Source organism: Carcharhinus amblyrhynchos, chromosome 13 (genome assembly GCF_965287045.1).
Source record: "Carcharhinus amblyrhynchos chromosome 13, sCarAmb.v2.hapA, whole genome shotgun sequence".
In the NCBI taxonomy this organism is placed as follows: domain Eukaryota; kingdom Metazoa; phylum Chordata; class Chondrichthyes; order Carcharhiniformes; family Carcharhinidae; genus Carcharhinus; species Carcharhinus amblyrhynchos.
This window is the reverse complement of record NC_137336.1, coordinates 57210450-57225612: the sequence shown is the minus strand read 5'-3', so window position 1 is coordinate 57225612 and position 15163 is coordinate 57210450. Positions and strand designations below refer to the sequence as shown.

Sequence of the window (15163 nt, the reverse complement as noted above, 5' to 3'; positions counted from 1 at the left end):
AACAGGAGGGGGAAAAAGAGGAGAAAAAGGAACACCAACCAGGCATTTGAGGCTGGCAGCCCAAATGAGGCATGCAAGGGTGGCAAGAGAGGCCCTGATAACCAGGCGGTTCAATCGCTAGGTGTTTGTGTCTGTGGGTTCCATCCCTATCCCCCTAACCCCCAATTCCTTCTATATTCTGTACATTGTCACACCAGAGTGATGGGCCTGGGTACTCTGTATTAGTGAGTTTTTTGGCAGGTAGGAGGGTGATGACGACTCACTAAGCACCATTATGATGATGCCCTGGTGCAAACTAGTCTGACTGCTCCCTGGGCTCTGCTGGCACCTGAGCCCACGTCTGTGTAGTGGGTAAAGGAGCTGAAACTCCCATACAGGCCCTGGGAAGGCTGGGTGGGGGAACAGGAGGGAATCGCTCATGGGTCTGGGGAATCAGTGCCTTGCTTTTCTCAGTGACACGGCACTGAGGGGCCTCCCCAAGTGACATCAACATGAAGCATCCCTCAGGTGATCATCAATGCAAAAGGATTCCTATTCAAGACAAATTAGTTGCAGGTGGGTGGTGAAAAACATTTATTTACAATAAATGTGTTTAAATAAGACGTACTAACATAAAAACTTGTGAACCAACAATGCTGAAGTGCTTAAATATTTAACTAGTGCAGCCCTTTACCCATGCCATCTCAGTGCAACTTCCTGACCTTATGTGGCCTACCACTACATCTCAGTGAGTCCCCAGAATGTACATTGGAGGTGGAGGGGGCCAGCTGCTGACCTTGCCTCATTGCCTGTTATGTGTATGGTGGGTGTCCCCTGGAGGCCCTGGACCGTGAGGGTCCTGGCCTGCTTCCAGATATCTGGGATGTTTCCATGATAGCTTCTTCATCCCACTGCCCCTGAGGTGCCCCAGTGTCAGGAAGCAGGGAGTCAGAAGGTGTATCCACAGCCACAGTCTCCTAGCTGGAAGGCCCTAGCATGGGCTCGAGCCCTTCTGCCTCCCTTTGGGTTCCTGTGGGCCCCTGGGTCACTCCATGGAACATCAGTGCTACTGCAGTGAGCTCCAGGAGCTCCAGTGTCACCTGGCACTGTCAGCCCTGGATGACTATCTACGTCCTGTCTATTGTGGTCGAGCCCTCTGCAATGGCCACTTGAGTCGGGGGCCACCTCTCAATGGTCGCAGCAAGTGCACTATGAGACTGGGCCACACACTGCAAACCCTCAGCCCTGGCCCTCTGAAACTGGGCCATGTTCTCAACGGCTGCTACCATAGCCCGCTGTGTCTCAGCGCTATCCCACTGGGTCTCCTGCAGCTCTTGAGACTCTCAGCCAAGGGCTGCAGAATCTCGAGAAGCCTGTTCAGTCCCTCAGCTGTGGCCTGCTGTGACTCAACCGTGGGCCTCTGCTGTGACTCGGCCACCACTTGGAGCCTGCCCTTCATGGTGAGGATCCCTTGCCGAGGCTTTCCACTACAGATAAGAACATAACATAAGAACATAAGAAATAGGAGCAGGAGTAGGCCATCTAGTCCCTCGAGCCTGCCCCGCCATTCAATAAGATCATGGCTGATCTGTCGTGGCTCAGTTCCACATTCCCGCCCTCTCCCCATAACCCTTAATCCCCTCTCTTATCAAAAACCCATCAACCCGCGTCTTAAAAATATTTAGCGAGGTAGCCTCCACCACTTCAACGGGCAGAGAATTCCAGAGATTCACCACCCTTTGAGTGAAGAAGTTCTTCCTCATCTCCGTTCTAAACCGCCCTCCCTTTATCTTGAGGCTGTGCCCCCTAGTCCTACTGTCCTTTCTGAGCGGGAAGAGTCTCTCCACCTCTATCCTATCCATCCCATTCATCATCTTATATGTCTCAATGAGATCGCCCCTCATTCTTCTAAACTCTAACGAGTACAAGCCTAGTTTATTCAGCCTTTCCTCATAGCTCAACCCCTTCAACTCCGGCATCAGCCTAGTAAACCTCCTCTGCACTCCCTCCAAGGCCAAAATATCCTTGCGTAAGTACGGCGCCCAAAACTGCACATAGTACTCCAGCTGCGGCCTCACCAATGCCCTATACAGCCGCAGCAAGACCTCCCTACTTTTATATTCAATCCCCCTCGCTATGAAGGCCAGCAACCCATTAGCCTTCACCTTTGCAGTGTTGGCCCGGGAAGCATGCAAGACAGGCAATAGCTGGTCCACCCGAAAGGTTTGGGACTCCTCCCAATAGCCTTGCAGTCAGTCCAGTGCGGCCATCAGCCTCTCCTGCATTCCCTGTCTCTGTTGCTGCATCTCCAGCAGCTGTGGGAGAAGTGATCTCAGAGACCCAGCATGATCTTAGGGACAGTTGAGTCTTCCTCTCTGGCAGCCCCCGCATGCCAGAGGCCTTGGACATTCCCTCCTCCACCTGATGTACGTTATCAGATGTGTTGTGCTCACCAGAGTGACCAGAAGTCTCAACACTAACTGGACCCATCGACATATCAGTATCCGGGATGATGAGTTGTGAGGTGACGCCAAAACGGTGCCACCCTCGGGGGTCCCTTTACCTGCATCCTCCATGGGCTCATCTGAGCTGTCTGGACCACGAGAGGGGGAGAGCTGTAGTCGGGACCTAGAAGACCCCAGGGCGTTCAGATTTGGCCCTGTAACGCAGGACACAAGGTTAAGGACTAGTGAAGGAGCGTAATCCAGGATGCTGAACACATGATTCACATTTCTCCATTGAACATAGAACAAAGAACCAAGAGAACTACATCATGAAATTACAGACTGTCTGGAGACAATACACATCTCTTTAACCTGTGATCGGTGCTCCTTCCACTCACATTGTCAGCCACTTTAAGACTTGAACAGCAGGTTAGGCGTAAAGGTTCGCATTCTAATCAGTAATCTGTAAATTGTCTGTGCTTTATATGCTCTGTCTGAGGCCAGAACTCTCCATTCACCTGATGAAGGGACTAACCCCGAAAGCTAGTGAGTTTACTATCAAATAAATCGGTTGGACTTAAACCTGGTGCTGTCAGACTTTTTACTGTGTTTACCCCAGTCCAACGCCAGCATCTCCACATCATGAGCAAGTTCCAGAAACATACCACCCTCTCTGTGCAAATAAACATGCCATGTACATCTCCTTTAAACCTTGCCCCTCGCACCGAAAACTCATGCCCCTGAGAGATTGCCTCTAAGTGATTGATAGCAACCCGATCATGCTGTTACTGACAGCCCGCATCTCCCCTTCTTTGGAGAGCTCCAGCGCCTGCTCCTCAAAGAGGTTTGGTTCACCACCCCCTGTCATTGCCGTCTCATGGGTGTTGTACTCAATCTTCTCCTGTGGAGACAGAAGGAACCATAAAGAAATGGTGACGTCATTCCTGCACAGTATCAGTCAGTGGCCCTTAGAGGGCAAACACAGTGGGGCTCATTGGGGGGAAAGGAAGAAGGAGCTTCGGGGTCAGGAGCTGGAAGCATGCAGGGTGCTGTGGACGGGACGATTTGGGGGAGATCTGGGGGAAGATGCAAAATGGGCTTAGCACCCTTCCTTGCTGCATGGATGAGGTCATTGACTTTTTCCTACATTGCTTTCCAGTTTCCTCCCTAAACTAATAGGGAGGGGGGGGTGGGGGTGTGTGTGGGAGAGAGTCGGGTGAAAGGAAAATTATCAGGGAGAAGGAGGTTCCGAGGGACACTCGTGGGTTGAACTGTGTCTGTTTCAATGCTAGGAGTGTGACAGGGAAAACGGATGAGCTTAGGGCCTTGATGTTTGTGAGGAAGTTAGATGTGGTGGCTATAACGGAGACGTGGTTACGGGAAGGGCAGGACTGGCAGCTGAATGTTCCTGGGTACAAGTGTTTTAGGAGTGACAGAGGAGGGTTGAAGAGAGGTGGAGGGGTGGCACTGTTAGTAAAGGAGAACATCACAGTAGTGCAGAGGGAGGACAAGATGGAAGAGATAGGGATTGAGTCACTGTGGGTAGAGTTGAGAAATAAAAAGGGAGAGATTACATTGCTAGGGGTATACTATAGGCCACCCAACAGCCCGAGGTCAGTGGAGGAAGGCATTTGCAGGGGCATTTTGGATAGGTGCGGGAAGAATAGGGTGGTTGTAGTGGGTGACTTTAATCTACCTGGAGTGAATTGGAGGGGGCCTAGAGCTGGGGATACGGAGGGAGAGGAGTTTGTGAAATGTGTTTTGGAAGGGTCTCTAGAGCAGTATGTAACTAGCCCGACTAGGGAAGGGGCTATACTGGATTTAGTGTTGGGTAATGAGCCAGGGCAGGTGGTTGAGGTAGAGGTAGGCGAACATGTGGCTAACAGTGACCACAAGTCTGTCTACTTTAGGATAAAAATGGAAAGGGATGAGTGCCGGCCGAACAGGAGTGTGCTGAACTGGGGAAAGGCGAGCTATAGCAGGATTAGGAGGGAGCTGCAGGACACTGATTGGGAGGGACTGTTAGCTGGAAAGTCCACGGTTGGCAAGTGGGAGGCTTTTAAGGGCAAAATGAAATGGTTGCAGGGGAGGTATGTTCCGGTTAAGCGGAAGGATGGGAAAGGTAGGATTAGAGAGCCGTGGATTACAGGGGGTATTGAAGACTTGGTCAGGAAGAAGAGGGAGGCATATGTTAGGTCGAAACAACTGGGTACGGAGAGTACGCTGGAGGAATATAGAGAGAGTAGGAGGGAGCTAAAAAGGGGAATTAGAAGGGCGAAGAGAGGGCATGAAATGGCTTTGGCTGGTAGGATTAAGGAAAATCCAAAGGCATTTTATTCCTATATTAGGAGCAAGAGAGTAGTTAGAGGGAAAATTGGTCCTCTTAGGGACAAAAGTGGGGAGTTATGTATTGAGTCGGAGGGAATGGGGGAGCTCCTGAATGAATACTTTGCGTCAGTATTCACGAAGGAGAGGGGTTCGGAGTCGTGCGGTCTCTTGGAGGGAGCTGAGGATCAGTTGCAGGAAATATCTATTACGAGGAAGGGAGTGCTAGGGCTTTTAGGTAGCGTAAGGATGGATAAAGCTCCGGGGCCTGATGGTATTTATCCCAGGCTGCTTAGGGAGGTGAAAGATGAAATTGCTGGGCCTCTGGCGCAAATCTTTGTCTCTTCTTTGGACACAGGTGAGGTCCCAGAAGACTGGAGGGTAGCAAATGTGGTACCGCTGTTTAAAAAGGGTAGTACGGATAACCCTGGAAATTATAGACCGGTGAGTTTGACATCGGTGGTAGGGAAATTAATGGAAAAAATACTTAGGGGTAGGATGTATGAGCATTTGGAGCATTGCGATCGGATTAGGGATACGCAACATGGCTTTGTTAGAGGGAGGTCTTGCCTTACGAATCTGGTGGAATTCTTTGAGGAGGTGACAAAAACGGTTGACGATGGGAGAGCCGTTGATGTCATCTATATGGATTTCAGTAAGGCGTTTGACAAAGTCCCTCATGGTAGGCTGGTAGAAAAGGTTAAGGCGCATGGGATACGAGGTCAGGTAGCTAGGTAGATTGAGAACTGGCTGGGCAATAGGAGACAGAGGGTAGTTGTGGAGGGGACCTTTTCGGGCTGGAGGCCAGTGACCAGTGGTGTGCCGCAGGGCTCAGTACTGGGACCTCTCCTCTTTGTAGTCTACATAAATGACTTGGAAGAGAGCGTAGGTGGTGTGATCAGCAAGTTTGCAGATGGCACCAAGATGGCAGGGTTGGCGGGTACTGAAGTGGAATGTCAGGTGATACAACAGGATATAGATAGGTTGGTGCATTGGGCAGATAGGTGGCAGATGGAATTTAATCCTGACAAATGCGAGGTGATGCATTTTGGAAGGAATAATGCAGAGAGGAGCTATGTGATAAAAGGTAGACCGATTAGGAGTATAGACATACAGAGGAACCTGGGAGTGCAGGTTCACAAATCCATGAAGGTTGCGACACAAGTGGAGAAGGTCGTTAGGAAGGCTTATGGAATGCTAGCCTTTATAGGTAGGGGTATAGAGTATAAAAGCTGCCGTCTAATGCTTCAGTTGTATAGAACGTTGGTTAGACCGCATTTGGAGTACTGCGTCCAGTTCTGGTCACCTTACTACCGGAAGGACGTGGAGGCTCTGGAGAGGGTTCAGAGGAGGTTTACCAGGATGTTGCCTGGCATGGAGGGGCTGGGGTACGAGGAAAGGTTGGAGAAACTGGGACTTTTCTCCTTGGAAAGACGGAGGTTGAGGGGGGACATGATAGAGGTATATAAGATACTGAAGGGAATAGATAGAGTCAATAGTGAGAGACTTCTCCCTAGACTGGGTACAAATACGAAAGGTCATGATTTAAGGGTGGGGGGGAGAGGTATAATTTGGATGTGAGAGGAAGGTTCTTTACGCAGAGAGTTGTGGGGGTATGGAACGCGCTACCAAGGAGGGTGGTGGAGGCAGGAACGTTGGACTTGTTTAAGGTTCAGTTAGACAGACACATGAGTGAAACGAGGATGGAGGGTTATAGTAGGGGCTATTAAATAAGGTCAGAACCTCGGGAGGCACCGGAAATGCAGACTTGTAAGTTAACATTTTTGTCTTTTTATTCTGCAGGAGGAGGTCCACCTCGTGTCAAACGAGGGGCATGCGCACGGTGGGTCGTGCGTGGGCTGCTCTTGGAGGTTCCGGGAGTGACCTAGTACTTCGTGTCGGTGTGTGTGTTTGATCGTGGACCGGTAGACGGGCGCCGCAACAGCTCGGTGACTAGCACTGCTAGCTGTGCAGATACATGGATTTGGGCCTGTGTCTGTGGGAGTTTGTGCATTCTCCCTGTGGTTGCGTGGGTTTCCTCCGGGCGCTCCGGTTTCCTCCCACACCCCAAAGATATGCTCTTAGGCTGATTGGTTTACTAAATTGACACTATTCTCCCCTGAATCTGGCTAAGTTAGGGGTTCCATTCGTAGACACGCAGGGTAGAATAGGTGTAGGGTGATGCGGCAGCGCGGGTTCGTTGGGCCGAAGGGCCTGTTTCCCGTGCTGGGTTATTCTTTGTTCTTTGTTTGTTCGGGAGGCCAGCGCCCTGGCATTGACCGAGTCGATGACTTCCTCCCAGGCCACATTTTCATCAGGCCCCCTGGGTCTGCATCCTCCTGGGGGAAGAGAGTATCCCACCTTACCTCTGCTGCATCTAGCATCCTCCCCAGATCACCCTCAGAGAATCGGGGAGGGTTGGTCGTGTGCACATTTTGTGCAGGAATGCCTGCCTGCCTGTCCATTCTTGAGTTTTTAATAGAGCTGCTCCTTGTTAGGGCAAATCAGCTGCAAGCAGTTTGGCAGAGCATTCCAGCAAGTTAGATGTGGTTTGCTTGTTAGCATTGAGGGGAAGGCACGTGAGCATTTGCAGATGTGGTGTCACACAGCCATCGGAGTCCAGAGGAGATGGGGGCCTTGTGTGGGACCGTCCAAGGTGGGGGAGAGGGGGATCACTTTTTTTTGTTTTTCTTCCAATTCAATCAAATCAAGTCCAAGTCAGAGTCTCAGCAAGTTGAGACATTCCCGATCCAAGCTGACAAGACAGGGCTCTCACCTCCTGTCTTGGGCTTGACCTACATGATCCAAGCTGATTGGAGTAGGCACAGCTCCTCCTCTAAGGCTTGATCTTATTTGCATCTTAGCCAAAAGGCCGAGATGCTGCTTTTAAAAATTGCTTCAAATGAAGCTAAAATGTAATCTAATGACTTCAACCAAGCACAGCATGACGATACTACACTTGATCTTAGTCAAAAAGCATATCTGTAGGTTGGAGGGAGGACGATGCTTGAGATGAGTGAAGGGGAAGAAGAGTCTGCTGCCATTGCCTGAAATGAGGGGGGGGAGGGGGGCGGGGGGGGAGGGTGGGGTCCACTGCCACTCTGCCTGAGATCATTGGGGGAAGAGGGAGGGGGCTGCGAGCAGGTGGGGGAATAAGGGGGTCAATGTTGTGGCAGTGGGGCAATGTCTGTGAGGGCCAGGGGAAGACATTATCAGGCCTGGGCACAAGGTGGTAGGGAAGCAGCATTCTATCTTTTTTTGGTGGGCATGCACAGTTGGAGGTGCTGATCGGAGCCGCAGGATTTTGGGTGCGATAAGTCCCATCCACAGACTTGTACCACATGATTCAGTATCGCTGATTTTTTTCAGGCAGTGAGTATATGAGAACGCTGGAGAATGGGTATAAAAGTTGGATCTGAAACACACTCCCAGATTCAAATCCACCCAGCACTTAGAATCATTGCTCACCAATGCCAAAACCAAATGTAAAACTTAGGGTCTAGGCTAATTTCACAAAATACCTTGGAGTTTCTGGCCTGGGTCTTAATAAATTCTTACATTACCAGAAGTAAAAGAAAATATGCTACTAGTTCCACAAACCCTCAAATTCTCTAAAAGACCCTGCTGTGGAACTTTGGCACTGAGCAGCACAGTAGCACAGTGGTTAGCACTGCTGCTTCACAGCTCCAGGGACCTGAGTTCGATTCCTGACTTGGGTCACTGTCTGTGTGGAGTTTGCCCATTCTCCCTGTGTTTACGTGGGTTTCCTCTGGGTGTTCCGGTTTCCTCCCACAGTCCAAAGATGTGCGGGTTAGGTTAATTGGCCATGATAAAATTGCCCCTTAGTGTCCTGAGATGTGTAGGTTCGGGGGATCAGGGTAAATGTGTTGGGATATGGGGGTAGGGCCTGGTTGGGGTTGTGGTCAGTGCAGACTCGATGGGCCGAAGGGCCTCTTTCTGCACTGTAGGGTTTCTATGATTCTATGTAACTCCTGAAAGTTCAAGGAAACTTTACCTTAAGTGAATTGTTACTTACACAAAATATCCAACATATAGAAGACAATATGTGATCTATCTAAATTTTTCATGACTATTGCCTGGTCTCGATGATATGACGATTCACATTTAAAAGACCTTCTGGTGAGAATGATTTGGCTTCCTGGCCAAGTATTGAGGATAGAATGTCAGTTGGCTTCGTAAAATCTCTGCGTCATTTATTCTGCAATTTGAAACGATCTCAGCTGGAAATGTAAAGCAGTTTTGACCCACAAGAGACAGAAATGCAGATTGTGAAATAAATGTTAACACTATCTAGTTATCATTTTCTCACACATTTTCTTAAGGATTATGTTAGATTAACTGGTCTATAATTCCATAATATTGGGAATCCACTCAATAACTTAGCGCCCTGCTGTATTGATCATTATTTCTGGAACTCCTTAAAACATTTACCATCATATGATTTATATTTTAATTTTCCTGTTGCTCCATAAAGATCTAAAACTTTAATTTTTCAGATCATATATTTACTGGGTCTCTACACATAGTCAAAACTAATTTGACAGCCTGCAGTTTACCCACAGTCTTCATTTGTGAATATTGATGCGAATAATTCATGGAGCACATCTGTCATTTCCAAATCTCTCATATTTTCATTTTGTCTTTTAAAGAAGATTTGTGGCTCTTAACTAAAATAATCCTTGTGATATCTCTTTGTGCTCTGAATAGTATTGTTTTATTTATTGTAATATTATCCATCATCAGTTTGTTACCATTCCTTACAAATGTCTAACTTCTTGTATCCATTTTTAAACTGTTTCTTTAAATATAACATCTTCAATCCATTGCAAACAAGTTATGTTGAATAACTGACCACTAGCAAGTAAAATTATGTTATTTTATCATGTTTGAAAAGAGGAGGAGCAAAATGAGAACACCAAGAATCTCTAAGGCAAAGTGTTTCAAGAAGGAGAGGCTGAATAAACTAGGCTTGTACTTGTTAGAGTTTAGAAGAATGAGGGGAGATCTCATTGAGACGTATAAGATGATGAATGGGATGGATAGGATAGAGGTGGAGAGACTCTTCCCGCTCAGAAAGGACAGTAGGACTAGAGGGCACAACCTCAAGATAAAGGGGGGGCGGTTTAGAACGGAGTTGAGGAGGAACTTCTTCACTCAAAGGGTGGTGAATCTCTGGAATTCTCTGCCCGTTGAAGTGGTGGAGGCTGCCTCGCTAAATATATTTAAGACGCGGGTTGATAGGTTTTTGATAGGCGAGGGGATTAAGGGTAATGGGGAGAGGGCGGGAAGGTGGAACTGAGACACGACAGATTAGCCATGATCTTATTGAATGGCGGGGCAGGCTCGAAGGGCTAGATGGCCTACTCCTGCTCCTATTTCTTATGCTCTTATGTAAGAACTGTTACCCTAATCTATGTCTTACTCTGAGAATAAGCATAACAGGATGATGGTTCTGGCTGGGAACTAGAGAACATCTTTGATAAAACTCAAGAACTGGGGAGTTGGGAGCCAACTTTAATAAGTTTCTTCCATGGTATTGAGAGAAAATGACCACAATTGGTACTATCTTCCAGAGTTCTATATCCAAAGCACTTTAATTGAGAGTGCAACCTCTCATAAGAACATAAGAAATAGGACCAGGAGTAGGCCATCTAGCCCCTCGAGCCTGCCCCACCATTCAATAAGATCATGGTTGATCTGAAAGTCATTCCACTTACCTGCCTGCTCCCCATAACCCTTAATTCCCTTATTGATCAGAAATCTATCTACCTGTGACTTAAACGTATTCAACAAGGTAGCTTCCACCGCTTCAATGGGCAGAGAATTCCAGAGATTCACTAACCTTTGAGAGAAGAAGTTCCTCCTCAACTCTATTCTAAACTTAGCCCCCTTATTTTGAGGCTGCGTCCTCTAGTTCTTGTTTCCTTTCTAAGTGGAAATAATTTCTCTGCCTCTACCCTATCTAGCCCCTTCATTATCTTATATGTCTCTATAAGACCACCCTTCAGCCTTCTAAACTCCAACGAGTACAGGCCCAATCTACTCAATCTCTCCTCATAAGCTAACCCCCTCATCTCCGGGATCAACCTGGTGAACCTTCTCTGTACTCCCTTCAAGGCCAATATATCCTTTCACAAATAAGGGGACCAAAATTGTACACAGTACTCTAGTTGCGGCCTCACCAGTACCTTGTACAATTGCAGCAAGACCTCCCTGCTTTTATATTCCATCCCCCTCATGATAAAGGCCAACATTCCATTCGCCTTCTTGATCAACTGCTGCACCTGCAGACTGAGTTTTTGCGATTCCTGCACAAGGACCCCCAGGTCCCTCTGCACAGTAGCATGTTGTAATTTTTCACCATTTAAATAATAGTCCATTTCACTATTATTTCTTCCAAAGTGGATAACCTCACACTTGCCAATGTTATACTCCATCTGCCAGATCCTCGCCCACTCACTCAGCCAATCCAAATCTCTCTGCAGACTTTCCACGTCATCCACGCAATTCGCTTTCCCACTCATCTTCGTGTCATCAGAAAACTTCAGCAAATCAGCAAACAATCAACAAACTCTCATTACAAAACATACTTGCATGCTCTCTTAAGACCAGATGGGACATTAACAGATCGACTCAACAACAACTGTACAAGTTCATTGAGATACCTGTACCTATCATTCTGTCGATTAAAGAGCTAATCATCTCCCAATGTTGCTTAACTGGAACTAACCCATAATATAAGATCCCACCTATCTATTTTGACATGAGCCCTCCAACATAATACTTACCCAAGAAAATCTAAGGGCAGTTTTTTCTCTCTATCCTATGTCAAGTAGTTCACTGCAATCTACAAATAGCATTGCCACCAAATTCCCTCTATTCTTTCCTTACTCTACCTGAAGAAAGTATATCAATGTAAATTGCACATTGATTGGGTGTGTACACAACATCTGGATTCGATCAGAAGCAGGCTGCTGTCATAAGCATCTAATATTACTGACTCCGGACCTGCCATTTACTTGCTTTTGGTATCAAATTTTGTGTAGTCAAGAAAAGCCTTAACCATAGCTTTGTGAATAATAAAATGTAATGTTTCTGCTTTCAAATTTGCAGTTTCATGCTTCCAGCCCCTTATACCAGTGTAGGAGGGCTTGTTCACTGTTGTGATACCTACCCATGTGATTTTTTTTCAATGTAGGCAAACAAGTCTCATTGACAGTTGCTGAAGAAATTTATCTGATCCTCTCTTGAGCCATCAACAAATGTATCCCTGCCACAAAACAAAAATTCTGCACCCCTTTATCCCACTGCCATTCCATTCTTAACACCCACACTCGTTCTCCCTATTCCCACATTCCAAGTACATCGATGTCACAGCAAAACAGTGATAACAAAGCTTTATTTAAACAAATATATGCAAGCACATGTGTATATTTTAATCTTTTTAACCAACACTCCAAAATTGATTGTGGGGGTGTGCAGATTTTTGCATGATGCTGTTTCTGTCTCAGCTATTTCACAGCAGCACGCACATATTTTAAGGTGTTACATACATGAGCAAATTACTGCCTTGGGCTAATATATTATGTGGATATGAGAATGACAATTACAGGTTGATGGGGTATTTGGATTGCAACATTTTCAATTCAATATCAAATACAAGGATATCTGGAGGAAAGCATGAATACACTTCTAAAATTCCCCTCAGCCACTTGACTTAATTAACTCTCACTTCTTGCCTTGGTTTCCCCCATTAAGTGCTTGGATGTGTGCAAATTGCTATAAAGCTTTATGTTGCAATAGCTTGATCCATGCCCACGTGACCTGCTTACTTCAAGAATCAGTAGTGAGGAGATAAATGCAGGCTGTCAGCTGATACTGGTACAAAGCTCCATAGCAACTCATATACAATGTTCCAGGGTTCACCTCTGTTCAAAGACTGAGTGCTTTCTAGAATCTCATTGGCAAAAGCAGTTGGGAGGAGCATCCTCCTTCTTCTTGTCAGTGAGCTAAATAAAGGCTGTGGCTGCACTGTGCTTTCAGTCTGAGATTGGTAGTTATAGAGCGTAGTTCACAGCTGGCCTGATTCTTATCATCTCGCCTTTCTCACTACCATGACACAAATCTGCAGAGGCGTGTCTGCACACGGGTGCAGAACTCCACTGCCAGCTGGTAAATTTTAATGCCACAAAACTTGACTCCACAGGACCCAGCTTTTAGGTATGAAGGTTGAATTTTGCCTCCAATGCGACTTTCCTACATGCAGGCATTCTTCTGGTGTGAACTGCCCCAGATACCAGTTTGATGAAGACATTAGTGCATGGGCAGGGAGTGATTACTGCAGTAATGCAGAGTAGATAGCTCATCATGTCTGTCACATGTAAAACTGATCTGGCAACTGTGGATCTCAACGCTTCAACTAACATGATCTCTTAAACAAGCACAACTGAATTTATGTTCAACAACAGGAAAGACCCCACTCCCCCGACAACATTGATGTTTTAAAGATTCCATCAGCTCCTTTCAGGTTAGTTGTTATTGATTTCTATTGTTCTTTCTGCAATTATAGAAATGTTTGGTGGTTTCAGGTGGTGTTTCAAGTTGCTGAAATCTACATGGAATGGTGTGCCACATGCTGAAAGACTTAAAGCTGACTTCAGGGATTCCACATAAATCAGTTGCTCCTAGGTATCAGTGCAATAATATATATCCCTGCTGCCCTACATCATGATGTGGGTATGCCGGCGTTGGACTGGCGTAAACACAGTAAAAAGTCTGACAACACCAGGTTTTAGTCCAACCTATTTATTTGATAATATACTCACAAGCTTTCGAGGGGACTGCCTCTTCGTCAGGTGAATGGAGAGTTCTGGCCTCAGACAGAGCATATAAAGCACAGACAGTTTAGAGATTACTGATTAAAATGCGAATCCTTACACCTAACCTGCTGTTGAACAGCAGGTTAGGTGTAAGGATTCGCATTTTAATCAGTAATCTCTAAACTGTCTGTGCTTTATATGCTCTGTCTGAGGCCAGAACTCTCCATTCACCTGACGAAGAGGCAGTCCCCTCGAAAGCTTGTGAGTATATTATCAAATAAATAGGTTGGACTAAAACCTGGTGTTGTCAGACTTTTTACTGCCCTACATCATGACAGGGACACAGACCAGGGCAAAATCCTGGAAGAGGGAGCAGGAGGAGCAGAAGAAGTCCTCTCAGCTGAGGGCCATATCTGCCCAAAGTGTTCAAGGAGAAATTCTCCCATCCAAACTTCAATGAGGGTCAGTGTGCTAAGCATGCTGCTTGCATGACAAGCAATGGACAAAGGTTATTTGTACAGCCCCACGCCCAATGTCAGGAGAAGGTTAACTGATCTTTGAGGGCACACACCTGGACATCCTGCTGGCATTTCAGCCTGTGTATTGTCCTGGAAGTCAGATATCAGTGTCAGACACTTATGCTGAGTCTAAAAGCTTCCAACTCTCATTCCAGAGACAGATACAAATGTGATAATACAAACAAAAAGCTCTGGGGAATACTCAGCAGGGCAAGTAGTATCTCTGGAGAGAGAGAGAGAGAGAGAGAGAAAGTTAACATTTCAGGTCTGTGACTGTTCATCAAAACAGCTGGCATTGTGGAGGCTCAACCCTAAGTCCCTGGCACCTGAACTCCCACTCCGCAATGCTGATTCATCTGGTTGTGCTGTACCAGCATCCTTGGTACACCCTGTCTAACCTCACAGATGCTGAATGCATCAGTGGCCTCATCTGCTGCCCTGCTGCCAGCATGAAATACCCACTGGGATTTTGTTTTCCCATAACCCTTATGTTATTCACACTTCACTTGCCATTCGCCATTAGTAATATTTAGATCCAGTGTGATGTCAGCAAAGATCTGTGCTGCTGTCACCCCATGTAGTTTTTCACTTTCTACCCAAGACCATTCACAATGAGTTGGGAAAATGCTAGCCTCCATTCAGTTTAGATGTCTTGCCTAAAGCTCGGCAGATTGTGCAAATGTCTATCTAGTTTGTCTGACATTCAGACCTCCATATCTACCACGTATACCTACCCTCTCTCTGTCTCTGATGCTTGTGCATCTGCATGATATATTTAAGTAAAGGCAAAATACCGTGGATACTGGAAATCTTAAATAAAAATAGAAAGTGCTGGAAAAACTCAGCAGGTCTGGCAACACCTAAGATCCAGAGTTAATATTTCAAGTCTAAAATATTCCCAAGAAGAGTGACATTGGACTCAAAATGTTAACTCTGTTTCTTCTCCACCGATGTTGCCAGACCCGTTGTTTTTCCAGCATTTTCTGTTTTTATGTGCATGACATATTTGCCTTTTTTTGTGTCTGTAATTTATCCACATGGCCGGTTTTTACACTGT

General features: G+C 46.5%; 1 protein-coding gene across 2 annotated transcripts in view; it reads right to left on the bottom strand.

Moving 5' to 3' along the window:
- LOC145351931 (receptor expression-enhancing protein 2-like) overlaps positions 1-15163 on the bottom strand; it is a 176644-nt gene that overhangs the window by 128819 nt on the left and 32662 nt on the right. Inside the window, exon 1 of one of the 2 annotated variants that reach the window (XM_080201725.1) lies at positions 2433-2501. The exons of the other annotated variant lie outside the window; for it this stretch is intronic. The gene's annotated coding sequence lies outside the window, so the exon portion shown is untranslated. Of the gene's footprint in view, positions 1-2432; positions 2502-15163 lie in introns of those variants that run through there. 2 annotated transcript variants of the gene reach the window in all.